Source organism: Cyprinus carpio, chromosome A15 (genome assembly GCF_018340385.1).
Source record: "Cyprinus carpio isolate SPL01 chromosome A15, ASM1834038v1, whole genome shotgun sequence".
NCBI lineage: Eukaryota > Metazoa > Chordata > Actinopteri > Cypriniformes > Cyprinidae > Cyprinus > Cyprinus carpio.
Window position 1 is genome coordinate 640,066 of NC_056586.1, and position 18,046 is coordinate 658,111.

The following is an 18,046-nucleotide window of genomic DNA, read 5'->3' on the forward strand; positions in this document are numbered from 1 at the left end:
TATATATATATATATATATATATATATATATATATATATAATTTAATATAATAATTGATTAATAATAATTGTTTACATTATTTATAATAATTTATACTTTTGACTCTTCCTTCTTCTTAAAAATTGTTTAAAGGCCGAAATGTGAAGTGCAGGTCTAAAAAGGTCTTTAAAGCTCTTAAATTTGATTTTAAAAATCCTGCAGTTACCCTGTTATTTTATGGTACCATTTGGAATAATCTTTTTTTTTTTAATAACCCATTTTTCTTGTGTTGTTTTGAGAATGTTCTGTAGGCCACTAATAAAAAATAGGACCTCTGTACATTTGTTTGTTGCAAATTTACAGACAATGCAATTGAGAAGATGTTTATTTGTTGGGGTGATATTGCTGTCAACTGACAACAAAGTTTTCCTTCTGAATTAGCTTAACTGCACAAGTTTTATAGTTACAAATTACATTAATTATACTTTAGTTTCCTTCAATAAAAAGGAAATTGAGTAAGACGGTGTAAAAGGTGTGTGAATGTGGATTAGTAATCTGGCCCCTTGGTATAAAAGAGAAAAAATGCTGGCCCTCGTCTCTATCAAAGTTGCACATCCCTGCTGTAGATCATGTAGCCTATGAGCACTATATTAAAATCCCAGAACATCCCTAGTCCAAACGTTTACTGCTATTTATTACTTCGCATTGTCTGACATGAATATTCCATTCATTCATAAAGAGACAGCAGCGATTCTACAACGAGTTACATTTGAGAGATAGGCCTACTGAGTTAGAAAATATTTTAAATGAAATTTCCTATAAGGTGATAAGTCTGATTAAATGACACACACACACATGACACACACATGAGTCACGACACACATACATACACACACACACACAGAGACGTGAATACTCAAATTGAAGAATTCTGTTGTTTCAGGTTTCTAGATTCTAGGTTTAAGTCACTAAAACAAATTCCTCGTATGCGCAAGCAAACATGGCAATAAAGCTTTTTCTGATTCTGTTTAAACATATCATTGTCAAACTATACATTTTGCGTTCTGCTCTTTTTATATATTGATTTCAAGTAATTAAGTTCATATAATAATATATTTATTTCAGTCCCCTACTGAAAAAAATAAAATAAAAATAGAAACCATCACATAATTTGTAGTGGTTTTACTGGTTATAATAAAAAAGTATTGGTTTTAATGGAAACTGTAAAGTTTCCTGTTGGTCTCTACTGTTAATTGGTCACCTTCTATTCATGGCTTTTGTTAAAGTTACTAAATCCTTATGTAATATGTCCCAAAACACACTTCAGGGAACCATTATTTAATGGTTTAAAGTTGATGGTTTGTATTGTTTGTAATGTCTGTAATGGTATTTATAGAATAAATTGTTAGAATTTCTGTGATGGTTTCTATTGTTTTTATCATAAGGGTCACCATGGATTTTGTGATGTTATTTGCCATAAATGCGACAGGATTGCTGTAATATTGTGAGATAGTAGCGACTGTTTGTAGTTGTGGTGGGCCTGTTTGGGAGAAAATCCAGGGCCGTCCCTGACTGTGAGGGCTGTTGAGGGTTTACCAAACATGACTCTGCAGAACTCTGGATGCAGGTGTTATTAATAATTTGACTCCTCCGCTGTCCAGCATTTAAGTTTGTAGGCCTTCCATTCCTTCCCAACCTCCATGCTTAAGTGAATAAGTCATGGAAGAAATCATATTCAGCTCAGATTTGAACTATGCAAATGTGGAGGGTTTGACTGAGTGTGGATATGAGAGGATGCTGCCTGTGTAAGAGACACTTGTGAGCTATCTCTCTCAGGGTGATCCATCCTTTTTGAATGCTTGGATGGCCTTGGATATTAAAGTAGGGTCCCTTGCTTTCCTTTCCTAATCAAGAAGGGTTTTGCCTTCCTCCCCTGGACTTAAATTATGCTACCCACCCTGTGGCTCCCTTTTAGATCAAGCCTCTCTCATGTTGAGGTTCACCCTTGAGGATATAGCATCATCAGAGATGGCAGCCACTCAAGAAATTGGGCTCCATTTAGTAAGCTGCCCCTTTAAATTGTAAGTACGGTTCCTTGCCCTCTTCTCTAGGTAAGCAGGGTGAGAGCGCTTCCCTTATTTGCATAAGGTAACCGAGGGAGGGAGGAAGGTTCTAGAGGCCAGGACTTCCCTTGCGTGGGAAGGATGTCAGATCCATTTGTCAAAACCATATCTAAATTATTAGATATATAATTTTTTTTTTTTTTTTTTTTTTTTTTTAAAGGCAGACTCTGATCAGGATCTCCCAAGGAGGTTCCCTCAGGAGAGAAACCAGATCCGAATACCAAATTCGGGATGGCTATTCTTTCATTCATTCATGGCCATGACTGACATCTGTCTCCTGAACTTGGCTTTAGCTGACCTGCTGCTAGTTTTCTTTCCCCCTCCTGGCACAACATTTTAGAGCCCAGTGGATCTTTGGAGATGTTATGTGCACTGTGGTTCTCAGTGTCTACCACATTGGATTCTACAGTGTGATATTTTTCATTGTGCTGATGAGCACTGATCAACAATTAACTATAGTTCATGATGTGTTTGCCTTGAGAATAAAAACAAGGAAATATTGAATCTTAGCCAGTGTGGTCATATGGATTGTTGCTGTTTCTGCATCGTTTCCTGAGATGATGCACTTCAAAACCAAAGATTTTTAACAACAGATCATTCAGTTCAGTGAATTATTCATAGGCTCCTGGGGTATGGCATCCTTGGCCGTGTCATGCTGCCAGACGATGCTTATAAGACCGCTTCAGAACTGCCTGTATGACTGAGTTCTGAGATGATCATTTGTGGCTTGCACCTCGTGGCTTTTACATGAGGTTCTGTCTCATTTCAATCCTTGGAAAGACCTCTGTTTCTATGGGCGGTTTGCCTCTAGATCAGTGTCCAAAAGCACTGTTCAAACAACGGATGGATCCAGGATAGGCTGAGGTGCTTCATGCAACAGGTGTGCAGCCTTAGGGACCTGTTCGGTTCTAATCGATTGCCCAAAAGTTGTCATCAGTGCTTTTTTTCTTGGGGAGGTCTTGACCATTGATCCAGGACAAGCACATGCTAATCCAGGCCACAACTCACCCGTCAACCCCTCCTGGAGCCAGCAGGAACTTAGGTTTCTACAAAGCACTCATATTCTGTGTGACCTTATTCACGCAGTAGAATCGTTCTTGTGACAGGTCTCTCACTGGGATGAGTGGAGGCTCCATCCCCAGAAGGTCCAGCTGATTGGAGTGATACAGTCAAGCACAGACACATCAGTTGCCTCACAGGATTTCTCCCTTTGCCCATTGTGGTTCCCTGTCTAAGACCTCCCTCAGCACGGAAGCATGGGCATACAGCTGGCCGTGGGGGTCTACACAAGTATGCATCTTCCCCAGTGAGCCACTGAGTTGCAAAGGCATGATTTGGCCCCCACGCCCAGATCTCTGGAATCCCCATACTCTGTCCCTCAATGGGACGAGGAGGGATTAGAGGTTTTTTACCTATAGTGGTGAACACTATCACTCAGGAGGTGGTTATATGAACTGAAGTGGCGCATTTTTGTGAGGAAAAAGGTGTTCTTTCCAAGCGAAGGATCTGATCCAAAAGGGCCTGGACAGACACCCTTCTGCATTTACACTCAAGGTGTATGTGGTGTGCCATGGACCTGTGAGTGGCAGATTGGTGGGGAAACACGATCTGGTTACTGGGTTCTTGTGAGGTGCACAGAGGCTGAATCCTTCTAGACCACGCCTCATCCTCTCTTGGCATCTCTCAGTGGCCTTGAGGCCTAACAGGAGAGATCTGTTGAGCCTTTCAGTCAGTTGAATTAAAGCCCTCTCTACGAAGACGCCTTCCACAAATGCTGTCGATTGAGTTTCTTTTAAACCCCAAATATTCCATCTAAAAAACATTTAATCAATGATTTTAAACATTTTGTTTGCAAATTGACCACTTTTCAGCAGTGAACCAGCTCTAACTTAACTGGTCCAAAAAATGTATACCTATCAAAGTTTTGATACATTTGTAAACTTGCGTAACCACTCAAAGTCCATTAACCTTCTGAGAAGAGTACACACATGAGATCTGACTGTGTGTTCCTTTCCACTTTTTTGCCCCGAACCTTTGTTGTGGCTGTCTTGGTCTGCACAAAGATTAGTCAGAAAAACACAAGCAGAAACTTTAGGATAATGTGCAAAATTAAATGAAACTAGTTCAAGTAAAAATACCCCTTTGCAATAAGCATTTGTTACACTTCTAATGTATTAAGCAGTGACATATACATTTAAACAAATACATTTATATTTATGTAACAACAAAGCTGCAAATCTAGTGATAAAGTTGGATTTACAACCACTTGATCTTCAATACTCAGCATCCACTGGGTTGCAGTGAGACTTTCACCCAAAATTAATAACTAAAAGCAACATTTTATAAAAATTAAGCTAAAATACAACAGGCAAAGTATATTAAATATTAAACCTAAGACATTTGAGAATGTAATGTTAATTAACAGGAAGAGTCAAGTACGCCGCGGGTGAAGGAGGAATATTACTGTGATTTTACTTTAGGTACACCTAGAATGGTATTGCTTTCATTCTGACATAAATTACAGTGATACATTTCACATTGAGATTCATGACTAACCCATCACAGGGACATCGACTTTACATTTTTACACTCATAAACTTGATGCTGAACAAACAAATTGTCCATGGTTTACATGCTGCTCATACAGCCTGCTAGGCAGTCCTTGACCAATAAAAACTGTTATGGAATGCAGACCTTGTGTCATCAGTCTGACTAATGACAGAATCTTTTACTATACGTAATGTTTTGAAAACAATCAAGGACTTTTACATACCACTAAAAGCCCTGATAACATGCTGTTGTGAACTAAAAAAGATAAAATTAATTATATCTGATATTATAAAATGTTATGAATTATTTCTGTATGAAATAGGAATCACTTACTGTATACAGCATTAAATTTACATTTATATCAAATCATCATTTAGCAGACGCTTTTATCCAAAGCGACTTACAAATGAAGGCAATAGAAGCAATCAAAACAACAAAACAGCAACAATTTATAACTGCCTTTTCTCATAATACATAAAAATAATAAAAAGTAGCTAGAAAAAAGATAGAATAGATAGAGGTAGTGTTAGAGGGTCAAGTTATTATTATTTTTCTCATAATAATTAAAACGAAAACAAGTAGATGGAAAAGAAAAATAATAGAGAATGCTAGTGTTAGAGTTGTATTTTAATTAATAAAAAGAAAACAAGTATATAGAATAGAAAATAATATAGAGAGTGCTAGTATTAGTGGGTCAAGTGTAGATGGAAAAGATGTGACTTTAGCCGTTTCTTGAAGATGGCGAAAGACTAAGCTGCTTGGATTGAGTTGGGTAGGTCATTCCACCAGGAGGGAACAGTTAAGGTAAAATTCAGTGAAAGTGATTTTGTGCTTCTTTGGGATGGCACTACAATGCAGTGTTGTGAGGCAATATAACAGTAACAATTCATATTCCCACCGCCCCGGTACCTAACAGAGGTAAGTTCAACAATAATAATATTCTTAGGATATAATTTAACATTTAATCAGATTTATTTTTCTCCTTTTTTATGATGCCTCTTTTTTCTTCTGCAGTGCAGGATAAAAAAAGAAGATCAGAACAAGACATGAAATTAATGTAAAAAAATTAAATAAAACAGATTACTCAAATAAAGTTGTCACTATAAACTTTACCTGTGGTGCACCACCAATTGTTTAACCATCAAACCTGTGTATGACACGTCTAGAATAACAATCAGTTCACAAATGATTCACTCCAAATAACTCACTTCAAATAGAAAACACTCGTGACTTCACTCAAATGATTCTTATGAATCAATGATTCAGTTTCCTTTTGACTCAGTTATACCAGTCACAGTTTAAATTGACACTCTCAGTTCATTCAAACACTCAGTTCGATTCAATCAATATCAGTAAAGTGTTTGTGTGTGTGTAACAAACTCTTGTACCAATCTGTAGCAACGATGACTTGGATGCGATGACCTGAGAGATAAATTGAGGAATGACTTGATGGATGACCTGCAACAATGAGACAAACAGTTGAGACAGGACAGTGAGATGTCGAAAAACTCAGATCTCTCTGGAACAAAATGGTGCTCAACCACGGGACGCATGCGACACACCTAAACAGTGTCTTGCTTGCAGTGTTTCTCAAAAAGGGATTTTCAAAAGTAAAACTTGATCATAACGATTTCAGTCTCTTCCAAAATGCTCAAAAAGAATGCAAAAATACTCAAAAAGTAAAGAAAAAATATCCGTAGAAAACTACATGCATTCTTGCGCTCTAACAAGTGCACTTAAGTGACTCATTTCAACAAGTGCACTCAAGTGACAAAATCAATGTCTCTCACTCGATAACACAGTTCATGGAGGACTTGTAAAAACAGCAGAACTCTCAAAAATGTGCACAGTCGGAATGACAAAAACCAAGTGTTCCGAATGAAACTCACAGCTCCAGCAACTCTCTCTCGTGCTCACAGCCAGTCTTCAACACTCTTCTCCATTTGATGACACACTCAACCGAACTTCTGCTTCAACTATGTCTCCAGTTTCACACGATAATGTTAGTGTGCACTAAACTCACGAAACTTAAACTGACCGTATACCACTGTCTTTCATTAAATCTCAGGTGGAAAAATATAGACTTCTCACACAGCGATCATGGCGTGTCTGCTCTCGTAAAAATTGCTCTCTCCCCTCCTTCCTCCCAGATGTCTTTGCATCTCCCGCGAACATACTAAAAATGGGGCAACCCGTCAAAATAAAAGTACCCTTTAAAAAAATACCTCCGTTACCGCTAGAAGCATCTTATCATATCTTTTTGAGTTATCGCTATTGTTTATCTTTTATTCTTAACTGCTGTACAACAACTTTATTTTGCAAATAAATCCTTGAAGAGTTTCCCTGTGAGGGCTGGGATTGCAGACAGAAACAACTCTCTCTCATTCTTTTTTCCCCGTTGTTGTAGGTGGTGTCATTTCTTAGAAAGTGTCACTAGTAAGAGTCACTGAATCATTCACTCAGCTGATCTGTTCAAACCAGCTGATTCAGAATGTTCATACTATCCATCCTAAATAGTATGTGAGATTAGAATACATTTACATTTAATCATTTTACATTTAATCATTAAGCAGACGCTTTTATCCAAAGCGACTTACAAATGAGAACAACAGAAGCAATCAGATCAACAAGAGAACAACAATGGTATACAAGTGCTATGACAAGTCTCAGTTAGTCTAGTACAGAACACGTAGCCAGGTTTTTTTTTTTTATTTTTTTATTTTTTTAAAGAATATGATAGACAAGAAAAGAAAAGGTAAGTACTAGTATTAGTTGGTTAAGTGCTGGCAAAAAAGATGAGTCTTTAGATGTTTTTTGAAAATGAGTAAAGACTCAGCTGTTCTCAGCTGGGCGCAGTCCAGGAAAAGGTCAGTGAGAGTGATTTTGAACCTCTTTGGGATGGCACCACAAGGCGTCGTTTACTTGCAGAGCGCAAACTTCTGGAGGGTGCATAAGACTGAACTAATGAGCTTAGGTATGTTGGTGCCATGCCAGTGGTCGTCTTGTAGGCAAGCATCAGTACCTTGAATTTGATGCGAGCGGCTACTGGTAGCCAGTGTAACCTGATGAGGAGAGGAGTAATGTGAGCTGTTTTTGACTCATTGAAGACAACCCTCGCTGCTGCATTCTGGATTAGTTGCAGAGGCTTGATAGTACATGCAGGAAGGGCCGCCAGGAGAGCATTACAATAGTCCAGTCTGGAGAGAACAAGAGCTTGGACAAGAAGTTGGGTGGCTTGCTCTGACAGGAAAGGTCTAATCTTCCTAATGTTGTATAAGGCAAATCTGCATGACCAGGTCATTGTAGCAATATGGTCTGTGAAGCTTAACTGATGATCCATCACAACTTCTAGATTCTGGCTGTCCTGGAAGGAGTTATGGTTGACGAACCCAGCTGTATAGAGAAGTTCTGATGAAACGATGGGTTAGCTGGAACCACCAGCAGTTCAGTCTTAGTAAGGATGAGCTGAAGGTGATGGTCATTCATCCAGCTAGAAATGTCACTCAGACAGGCTGAAATGCGAGCAACTACCGTCGGGTCATCTGGTTGGAATGAGAAGTAGAGTTGAGTGTCATCAGCGTAGCAGTGATAGGAAAAGCCATGCTTCTGAATGCCTTGAGGAACCCCCAAAGCAAGTTTTTGTGACTTAGAAACTTAACCCCTCCAAGACACCCTGAAGGATCTATCAGAAATGTAGGACTTAAACCACTGGAGTGCGGTTCCAGAGATGACCATCTTTCTGAGGGTGGACAGGAGAATCTGGTGATTAACTGTGTCAAAAGAAGCAGACAGGTCCAGCAAAATGAGTACTGAGGATTTTGAAGCTGCTCTTGCCAGTCGCAGGGCTTCAGTAACTAAGAGCAGGGCAGTCTCAGTTGAGTGGCCGCTTTTGAAGCCAGATTGGTTGCTGTCCAGGAGGTTGTTCTGTAAAAGAAACAAATAAGACAAGAACCATCAGTGACCAACTCTCCACACAGAAACAGAGAGCTGGTTGAACACAACTCGTTCAAGTGTCTTTGCAATGAATGGAAGAAGGGATACCGGTCTGTAGTTTTCTAGAAGTGCTGGATTTAGAGATGGTTTCTTCAGCAGTGGGCTTACCCGAGCCTGCTTAAATGGTGAGGGAAATGTTCCAGAGTGAAGAGAGGAGTTGATAATGTGAGTAAGTGAAGGTATGACTGAAGAAGAAATCACTTGAAGGAGGTGAGTAGGGATCGGATCAAGTGGCCAAGTAGTAGGATGACTGGACAGGATAAGTTTGGAAACGTCCGTCTCTGAGAGTGGAGAGAAGGAGGAGAGCGAGTGTGCATTAGTTGTTTTGAAGTTATTCTCAGTAACTTCTAGAAAACTACAGACCGGTATCCCTTCTTCCATTCATTGCAAAGACACTTGAACGAGTTGTGTTCAACCAGCTCTCTGTTTCTGTGTGGAGAATTGGTCACTGATGGTTCTTGTCTTATTCGTGAAGAAAACTGCAAAGTCGTCAGCTGTAAGAGTCGATGGAGGAGGAGGTGGAGGTGGATTAAGAAGAGAAGAGAATGTTTTGAAGAGTGTCCGAGTGTCACAACAGTTGTTAATTTTGTTGTGGTAGTATGATGTTTTAGCAGTGAAGACATTTGCAGAGAAGGAAGAGAGGAGAGACTGATACACACTGAGGTCGGTAGAGTTTCTTGATTTATGCCATTTCCTCTCTGCAGCCCTGAGTTTAGAGCGATGTTCACGGAGAACATTGGACAGCCAGGGGGCAGATGGGGTGGTGCGTGCTGGTCTAGACGACAGTGGGCGAAAGTTGTCCAAGCAAGAGGTTAGAGTTGAACAAAAAGTGTCCGTAGCACTGTTTGTGTCCAGAGCTGAAAACTGAGAGAGTGAAGGAAGTGAGGATGAAACCACAGAGGATAGTTGAGATGGAGAGAGTGAGCGTAGGTTCCATCGAAGGGTGACCTGCGTTGGAGTGTGTGCCACTTCAGGAGTAAGTGCTAGGTTAGCAGTAATGAGGAAGTGGTCTGAGGTGTGCAGTGGAGCAACTAAAGAGTTGTCCACGGAGCAGCAGCGTGTGTAGATGAGGTCCAGTTTGTTGCCTGATTTGTGATTTGCTGTAGTAGACACTCGCTTGAGATCAAATGAGGCGAGCAGAGTGTTGAAGTCAGCAGCCTGGGGTTTATCTAGGTGGATGATGAAGTCACCAAGCAGTACCAGAGGAGTACCATCTTCAGGATAGTTTGATAGCAGCATGTCCAACTCCTCCAAGAAGTTTCCCAATTGACCTGGGGGACGATAAATGACCACAAAGTGGATTTTAACAGGGTGGGTTGCAGTAATAGCATTTGATTCAAATGAACCGTTACCTGTAGGCGATGGTTGAAGATCATATTTCCAATATAAGAAGACGATATAAGAAGACCAGTACCTCCACCCCTCCCAGTGGTATGAGGGGTGTGGGAACAAGTGAAATTAGTGGAGAGGGCTGCGGGAGTGGCAGTGTCTTCAGGTTTGATCCAAGTCTCAGTCAGTGCCATGAGGTTGAGACCGGAATGAGTAGCAATAGAAGAAATGAAGTCTGCTTTGTTAACAGCAGACTGGCAGTTCCAGAGACCAACTGGAATAGAGAGCGTAGTAGTATAGGTCAGAGGGACAGGCCGTAGATTTGTCAGGCAGGCCTTCCTTCGATGTACATAGCGTGCTCTCCGAGTATTAGTAGTGATAGTAGAGATCTGAAAGCACATAGTGACTACAAGTGACCGAAATAAGTATTTGAGGACAAGTTATACAAAAATTAAAGGGGAGAAAAGCAATACTCAAGTGCCCTGTCGGAGTCCTTGCTCGGAGGAGTCGCGCAGGTAGAGTCGATGGTCTTTACACTCGTCGGTCTTCACACGAGGAGGCTTCACACGAGGGCTGCTGCAACCACTGCCGCAAGGTAAAAACCTACCACTTATATATTTGCCCATTTACCTGTGATTGAAGTCAGCTGGTCACGCCTCCCTATTTAGCAGACCGAAACTGGCCAGTCCCGCGATAGGCAAACGAAAAACCAACCGCCACTTCAGCACGTATTTACCAGGGTAAGACACACAGTAAATAAAGCAAAGTTTTCCAAGCAACGACGATCACGCAGTAGTCTAATGAGAAAACGAGGCAAAACACTTACAAACTGCTGTCCTTATCTGTTGCTCGACTGTTTCTTCTGTGTGTCCCAAAGCATAGTATGTTGAAAAGCGTATGCTTAAAAGTCCCCGGATGGTCTACTATTTGAGGTCGATTTCTGAAGTGTGGATCCATGCACTAATGGCTAATATTACCCACGATCCATTGCACTTTGACAAATGATTTGGTTGAGAACTACAAACATGAATAAAACACGTTAAAATCTACAAACATGCTGGACACGCGCAACCGACGGTTAAATAGAGAGGTTTAGATAAAGGGGTTTGACTTACTAATTAATCAACATTTAAAATGGTAAAAAACATTTATTTAATGTTATCTGTGTTATGGTTCATCTGCAACAGCAATGTACACTTTTATAAACATCCGATTGGTCGTAAAGGCCTGTGGCTTGAAGATCAGCGTGCTACTTCTTTTCTCTCCAATATGGTGGAAAGTTAAATTAAATTAAATGTGGAGGATATAAACTGTGACAAGATGATTGACAGGCCAGTTTACAGTAACAGGGTGCATGAATCTGTGCGTCAGAGCAGTCCGTTAAAGATGCAATTGTATGAGGTGATAGTATGTCCCAATGCTTGCCTACTCTTCCACTACACACTCAGAAGATTGTACTTTTTCTTCACCAAAACATTTACATACTTTAATGGTGTAGTATGAGTAGGCACATTGGGACGCAGCAACTATCTTTATTAATGGATCATTGAATCACTGACTCACCTAATTCATTCTAACATTGAATCATTCACAAATGAAACACCACTGTGTTGCTGGGATTTGCTTTGTGTTGAACCATGTTTGTTGGAGGAACAGAGCAAAAGAAATGCAAACAAATGTGGATGTGGGCACTCGTTTTGTTTACTGTGGTGGCTGTGACATGGGATGACAGGGGCTTGTGTACTGTAGCAGAATTAGAACTTAAATGCTTAATTGAGAATTGATGTCATGGGCCAAATTTCAATAAAAAATAAAGTCTAAAAAATAAATAAAAAATGTCTTGCTAAAAGGTCATTTATCTGGTCAAAGACCAAAAGTCAGCACACTTCTGCCCAGATCTGTCAGAAACAACACTGCTACAAACCACATACTTTTGCTGAGGTTTGTGACTTCTGACATAGAATTAGAAGAATCATATGCTCAGTGTTATGTCTCTATCTTCAAAGAGCTGTGTATTCATTTTACACATTTCAATTTCAGTTTTATTTTTATATTGATTTTCCTCATTTTATATGGGTCAGTAAAATATGACTTGCCATCATTTCTTCAAAACAAAGGCAAAGGTGGCTGGCAAAAAATGAAACCAAAGATTCAGCATGGGAGATTCTAGCTGACATAATGAAAACACTATCCAGGGCTGTGTTTCCCAAAACCATCATTAGCTCACTATGGTCGTTAGTTTCATTGAACTCTATCGGTAATGACGGAACTTGTGACCATAGCTGCTTTTAGGAAATGCACTCCAGATCAACATACTTTCTCTTACTATTAGCTACAATTTTAACATTGCTGTTTAAATACGGTAAATGTATAATTGGCAGATGTGCAAAAAAAATTATGAAATATCAGTTTATACAAATAAAACTAATTACTTTCTGATCATTTTTGCACAACTACCCCTTATGTTTAACCTTGCATGGTGCAAAATACAGTAAAGAAGAGATTGAGAAAATGTATTCATTTAACAGATGCTTAATTCCAAATCAGCTTATAAACGAGGAACACCACAAGCAATTTATCATGAGCAACAATATTCATTGCACACAACACCAAGTTGAAACAATAAATAAACTAACAAATAATAAAAAAAGAGTCATAGTAAGTGTATTTGTTTACACCCATTTATCAGTTACTGTAAGAGCTTGAGGAAGAGGTGTGTTTTCAGCTGTTTCTTGAAAGTTGTGACCGTGTCAACAGATCAGATGGAGGTTGGCAGTTCAGTCCACCAAGGAGGAACACAGGGTTCCCATGGGTCTTTAAAACATCATAGGACGTCTTAAAGATTTTAGGCTTTTAATAATTCTTGAATAGCTCAAATATTCTAAAAAGAAGTCTTAAATATTATTTTCAGAAGACTATTAATGTAGATTAATGCAGATTCACATGGCTGAGTTTAAAGGCAGTCACACTAGACACTTCTCCATTCACTTTCATTCATACGCATGTGAATGCAGGAAAACATAAACAGTTTCGCATTTCACTGCAAAGGAAAATTTGGGGAATTTTCTGAACCTCACATGTCATGAAAACGAGTTACCAATGAAGATCAATATGTCTTACAGGGTGATCTCTTGACTGAATTCAAAGAACACAAACTTTAAAGCTGCAAGTAGATGATATACCTCCATGTTTTGAATTAAATTATTATTTGTTATTTATTTACTGACATCATATCCCAACCATTGCAGTGGCCAAAATCTCAAAGGCTAAAGTCTTGTGTAATCACAGCTTTAAAGCCTTTTACACGCTGCACGATTTTCAGCTGTCCCAGACGAAAGATTGCCATTGTGAAGCAATCATGTCGATTTCTGTGATTGTGGCTCCTAAACGGTGGTCCTTTGTACAGTGAGAGAGGTTCACAGATGGCCATTGTCATGGTCTTGTGACCAAAGATAACCTACAATCATTTTCTGACAGTATCAGAAATTCAGCATGATCATCTCACAGCGTATTTGCTGCCATGACCCGTGTTTACTGACCAGCCAATAACAATGCGACATGAAATAAATGCGACACAGAGCTAAAACATGCTTACCTCAAGCTCTTATCCCTTCCTCTTTCACCACTTCCACTTTTTTTCAGCATACATAAAAACTACAACTGCCAAAGTGTGATTCATCATGCTCTTTTTGTTTACCACTAGCACATGCTAATGATGTTTTATAATTCTATAGTAATGTCGTAGCCTACGAGTCAGTTGGTGTCATCATCATATAGTCTGCATACATGTCATACCCAAGTTTATCAGATCCATATTGCAGTGTGATTTGCAATGATCTTGTAGAATCGCTAAAATTGTGCAATGTGTATAAAGCTTAAGGCTTTGAGCAAAGCTTTTCCATTCCCACTTACCAGAGAAACCAGATGCTCCATACCACTTCAGAAATTCAGAGAAAATAATCAAATATGATTCCCATTTTATATTAAGTGTCCCTAATAACTGTGTACTTACATAGTAACTAGATGTGTACATAGTATGTAGCCACAGTCTGAGTACACATTGGCACATCGTATCTACAGCTCTAATGTTTGTGTAACTACACACATGTAACAAACCACTGAATGGTATGTGTAAGTACAAATGTGTAACAGGACATTGGTAACAACAATTTTTGTCAATGAAAGTATAAATGAGTAACAGGACTGACAGCACTTTTTGGTAAAGAAAATGTTACACTTTATATTTAATTTATCATGTAATTACTCTGATGTTACTCTGATGTTACACAGCAGCAGTCAGTAAGTTAGGCTTTACATATGAATTGTGTTTGGTGTCCTGAATGTTACACTTTATATTAAGTGTACAGTTCCTGAAGAGTTACCATGTAAGTACACTGGTATTACAGTGGTGCACCAACTCCAACTCGAGATCCAACACCTCCCACTTTACCCATCACCACTCCCTGGATCCCATTTCCAGCCCTAAACCTACCCATCTCCAGCCCCCGGATCAAATGATTTCAGTTACTCTTATACATGTTGTTGTTACAAAATGTAGTTATATAATTCCTGTCACACGAGTACTTAGTGAAGTGAAAAAAAAGTGGAATTTTGGAATACTGCTGACTTCAGGCTAACATTTTTTTATCTAACGTGTTCCCTGGGAATCAAACCCACAACTTGTGCCGCTAACACAATGCTCTACCACTGAGCCACAGGAACACGGATACATAATGTATTCTGATTCTGATATGTATTTTGTGTATGTTTGCTCTGGTGTAGAAATATTGTATGTGCTGTTTCAGATCTAATCAATTCAGATCTTAAACAGCATTACATTTTATGCTAAAAAATGTGCCGCAACCCTGAAACCGAAAGTTTGGGAAGTTCCCCTTTAGAAGGAACAACCATATGACACAACAACAGAATATATGGCTTTTTGCTGTATTTTAAAGTCACACACAAATACACAGCAAAATCCCCAGTGTTATTTTAACACTCTGAGTGTGGACTCATATAAACACTGAAGTAGTGTTAAAAGTAACACTGAAGCAGTGTTGAAGTTAATGAGATAATTAGGTGATTGATTGAGTGAGGATTGACTATTATTGAAGACACCTGATTTTAACAAGCAGAATCACCAAAGAATACAATCACAATTTGTGTGTCACCATTATAGTGGTCAGTATTTGCTTTAGTTGGGATCTTGACCCTTAAGTGGTTAACTTTAGGTTTTGTGGTACTGTAACTGCGTTATAACAGACAAACAAACCAGAGGAAATGTGATCATGTGTTGCTGGTTATGCTTTGGATCTGAATACTTGAGTTGAATTGTCTTTATTTATTACATAAGTTAAATGAAAAAAACAAGACCTTGCATTTTTGGCCTAATCAGACAGATGTTTTTAAAAGTTACAGCTACATAATAAATAAATCATTTTTTTATTTAGACACACAGACATCAAGAGTCAGCGTGAGCATCACAACAATGGTGACCATCAAAAAAGCATGATTATAGCCAATAAAAACTCATCATTTTTGCCGTTTTTATGTGACTTTTTAGTATTTAGTTTTGTGATGTTCAGAGTTGATCTGTTTATCTGAATATGCTGTTTGTCACCATTGTTGAGATTCATACACTGATTCTTGATGTCTGTGTGTGCCTAAAATAATGAATCTTGAAAAAGAAATCAGAACAGTTTGCAAGGGACCCTTACAAAACGTATAGCAAATACAGACTTCTTCACTGTGGCATCAAAAGTTGTTATATTCAATCAAGGAAATATAACTCAGATAAAAGACTCTGAATGAGTTCAATGATTCAGGTCACATAATGATTACATTAAAACATAATCATCACCACCTGATGACTTTCACTCTCTGCTTATCTGTCTGTTATAACTCAGTTATATCAGCCAACAAAATTTAATGTTAAAAAGTCAAGGGTCAAGATCCCAAGTAAAGCAAACACTGACCACTATAATGGTGACACACAAATTGTGTTTTTCTCATTTGGTGATTGTGCTTGTTAACATCAGGTGTCTTCAATAATGGTCAATAATCACTCAATTAATCACCTAATTATCTCATTAACTTTAACACTGCTTCAGTGTTACTTTTAACACTACTTCGGTGTTTATATGAGTCCACACTCAGAGTGTTAAATTAACACTGGAGATTTTGCTGTGTACGCACATTTGTGTGTATATATATATATATATATATATATATATATATATATATATATATATATATATATAATTACAGTAGTTGTTTTAAAATTTAAATAAATGAATACTGTAACTTTCGAATTAACAGAAGCAGGAAATTACTGTTGTAGGAGCATTGTGCTCTAGAATAAAAATTATTATTTGTCCGCATTGCAGTAATATCAACAGTATTATGCAGTTACATTCCTTTTCTATTTGTTTTATATTTATAATGAAATAAGAAACAAACATACAAAAAATACATTAAAAAAAAATATCCATACCTTTATGAATTAGTAAAGATACTTTTGCCCGTAGCACCAACTGACATTTAGAACCTTATGTGTTTATATTTTAATGTTTGTGATCGTTGTTTAGAATATTAGGTCCACAACCTTCACTATATTTATTCATTTTATTGATTATGAACCGAAGCTGAATAACAACATTACTGCTTTCTGTAAAACTGCTTGTAGCTGAATTGAACTTGTTTCAAAATAGATGAATTTCACACTCATACTGATCTAAGCTGAATCAACACTGAACTAACTTGAGCTAAATAATGTCACCTTGGTCTTTAAGAGCAGCTTTACAGCAGAATCTGAACTGTTTCCATGGTTGAGATTGTTCCATAATGATTCTGTTTTTTTTTTTTTTTTTTGTTTTTTTTTTCTGTTTATCTCTGTCAATCAGTTTGGATTGTATAAATTGCTATAGAAATAAAAATGATCTGACTTGATTATATCAGTGGATCTCAAACATTTTGACTCAAAGGTCCCACAGTATAAGGCACCACAATTTAATCAGTGATTCCAGAAGTTTCAAGAAAAACCTAAATAAAAACAATGATTATTATGGGGGGAAAAGAAATATGATTTCAGATCTTTATTTTTTATTTAAATTTACTTTAGAGTTAGATCATTTTAATATATTAATATTAAAACATCATTAATTTAAATACTTTTAAGTCATCCAGTGGAAGTTTGCTACAATACAGGACTCTTAAATTTGCAATCCCACACCATTTATCCCTTACGCATAGAAAATATATTTCCTTAAATACTGTATGAATGATCAATAGATTAATTGATTTAACGATATATTGAAAATATATAGAGTAATATATTGTTATTATGTTACAATATATTGAATAATACATAAGGATTTGCTGCTTTTCATGTGTTGAAAAATATGCAACAATATATTTATTTATATATCACAATGTAATTTTATATTAAGTAGTACACTTTAAAACATAGATGTACATGTGATAAGATATGGTATTGCATTTTTATGAATATATTATTTACTCATGCAGTAGATGCACACACATATTGTCTCAAATTGTAGCTTTTTTATTTCTTACAATTTGTACATTTGTGTCATGATGGTTCTTTTCCATAACATTGTGGTAATAAAGAGTTGGTTAATGCTTTAAACTTTATTCGTATGATAGGGAAAATCACTTTGATAAAGCAAAGATGCCTACATATAATAATAACACAGAGTTAATAATATGTAATGTTTGTGTTTGTTATTGAGCTGGGAAGCAGGCGCGTGACAAAAGAACGAACGACTCAGATGGGGTGGTGAAGTAAACTAACAGACTGCATAGCCTGAAGCAATTAATTGATGCTTTCTGTTTCTCATAATTTGGCCTTGGTTAAATTGTTTTTTTTTCCCTCATTAAAAAGATGATCAACACATGTAAGTAGATGTGTTGGGGAATTTGGCTATTAACATGTAACAATTAAATTATATTCTACTGAAATAAGTGAAATGACTTAAAAAAAACTAAAAAAAGAAAAAAAAAAGATTTGTTCATTTTGATGAACGGGATTCAGAGATCCAAGTCAGCAAAA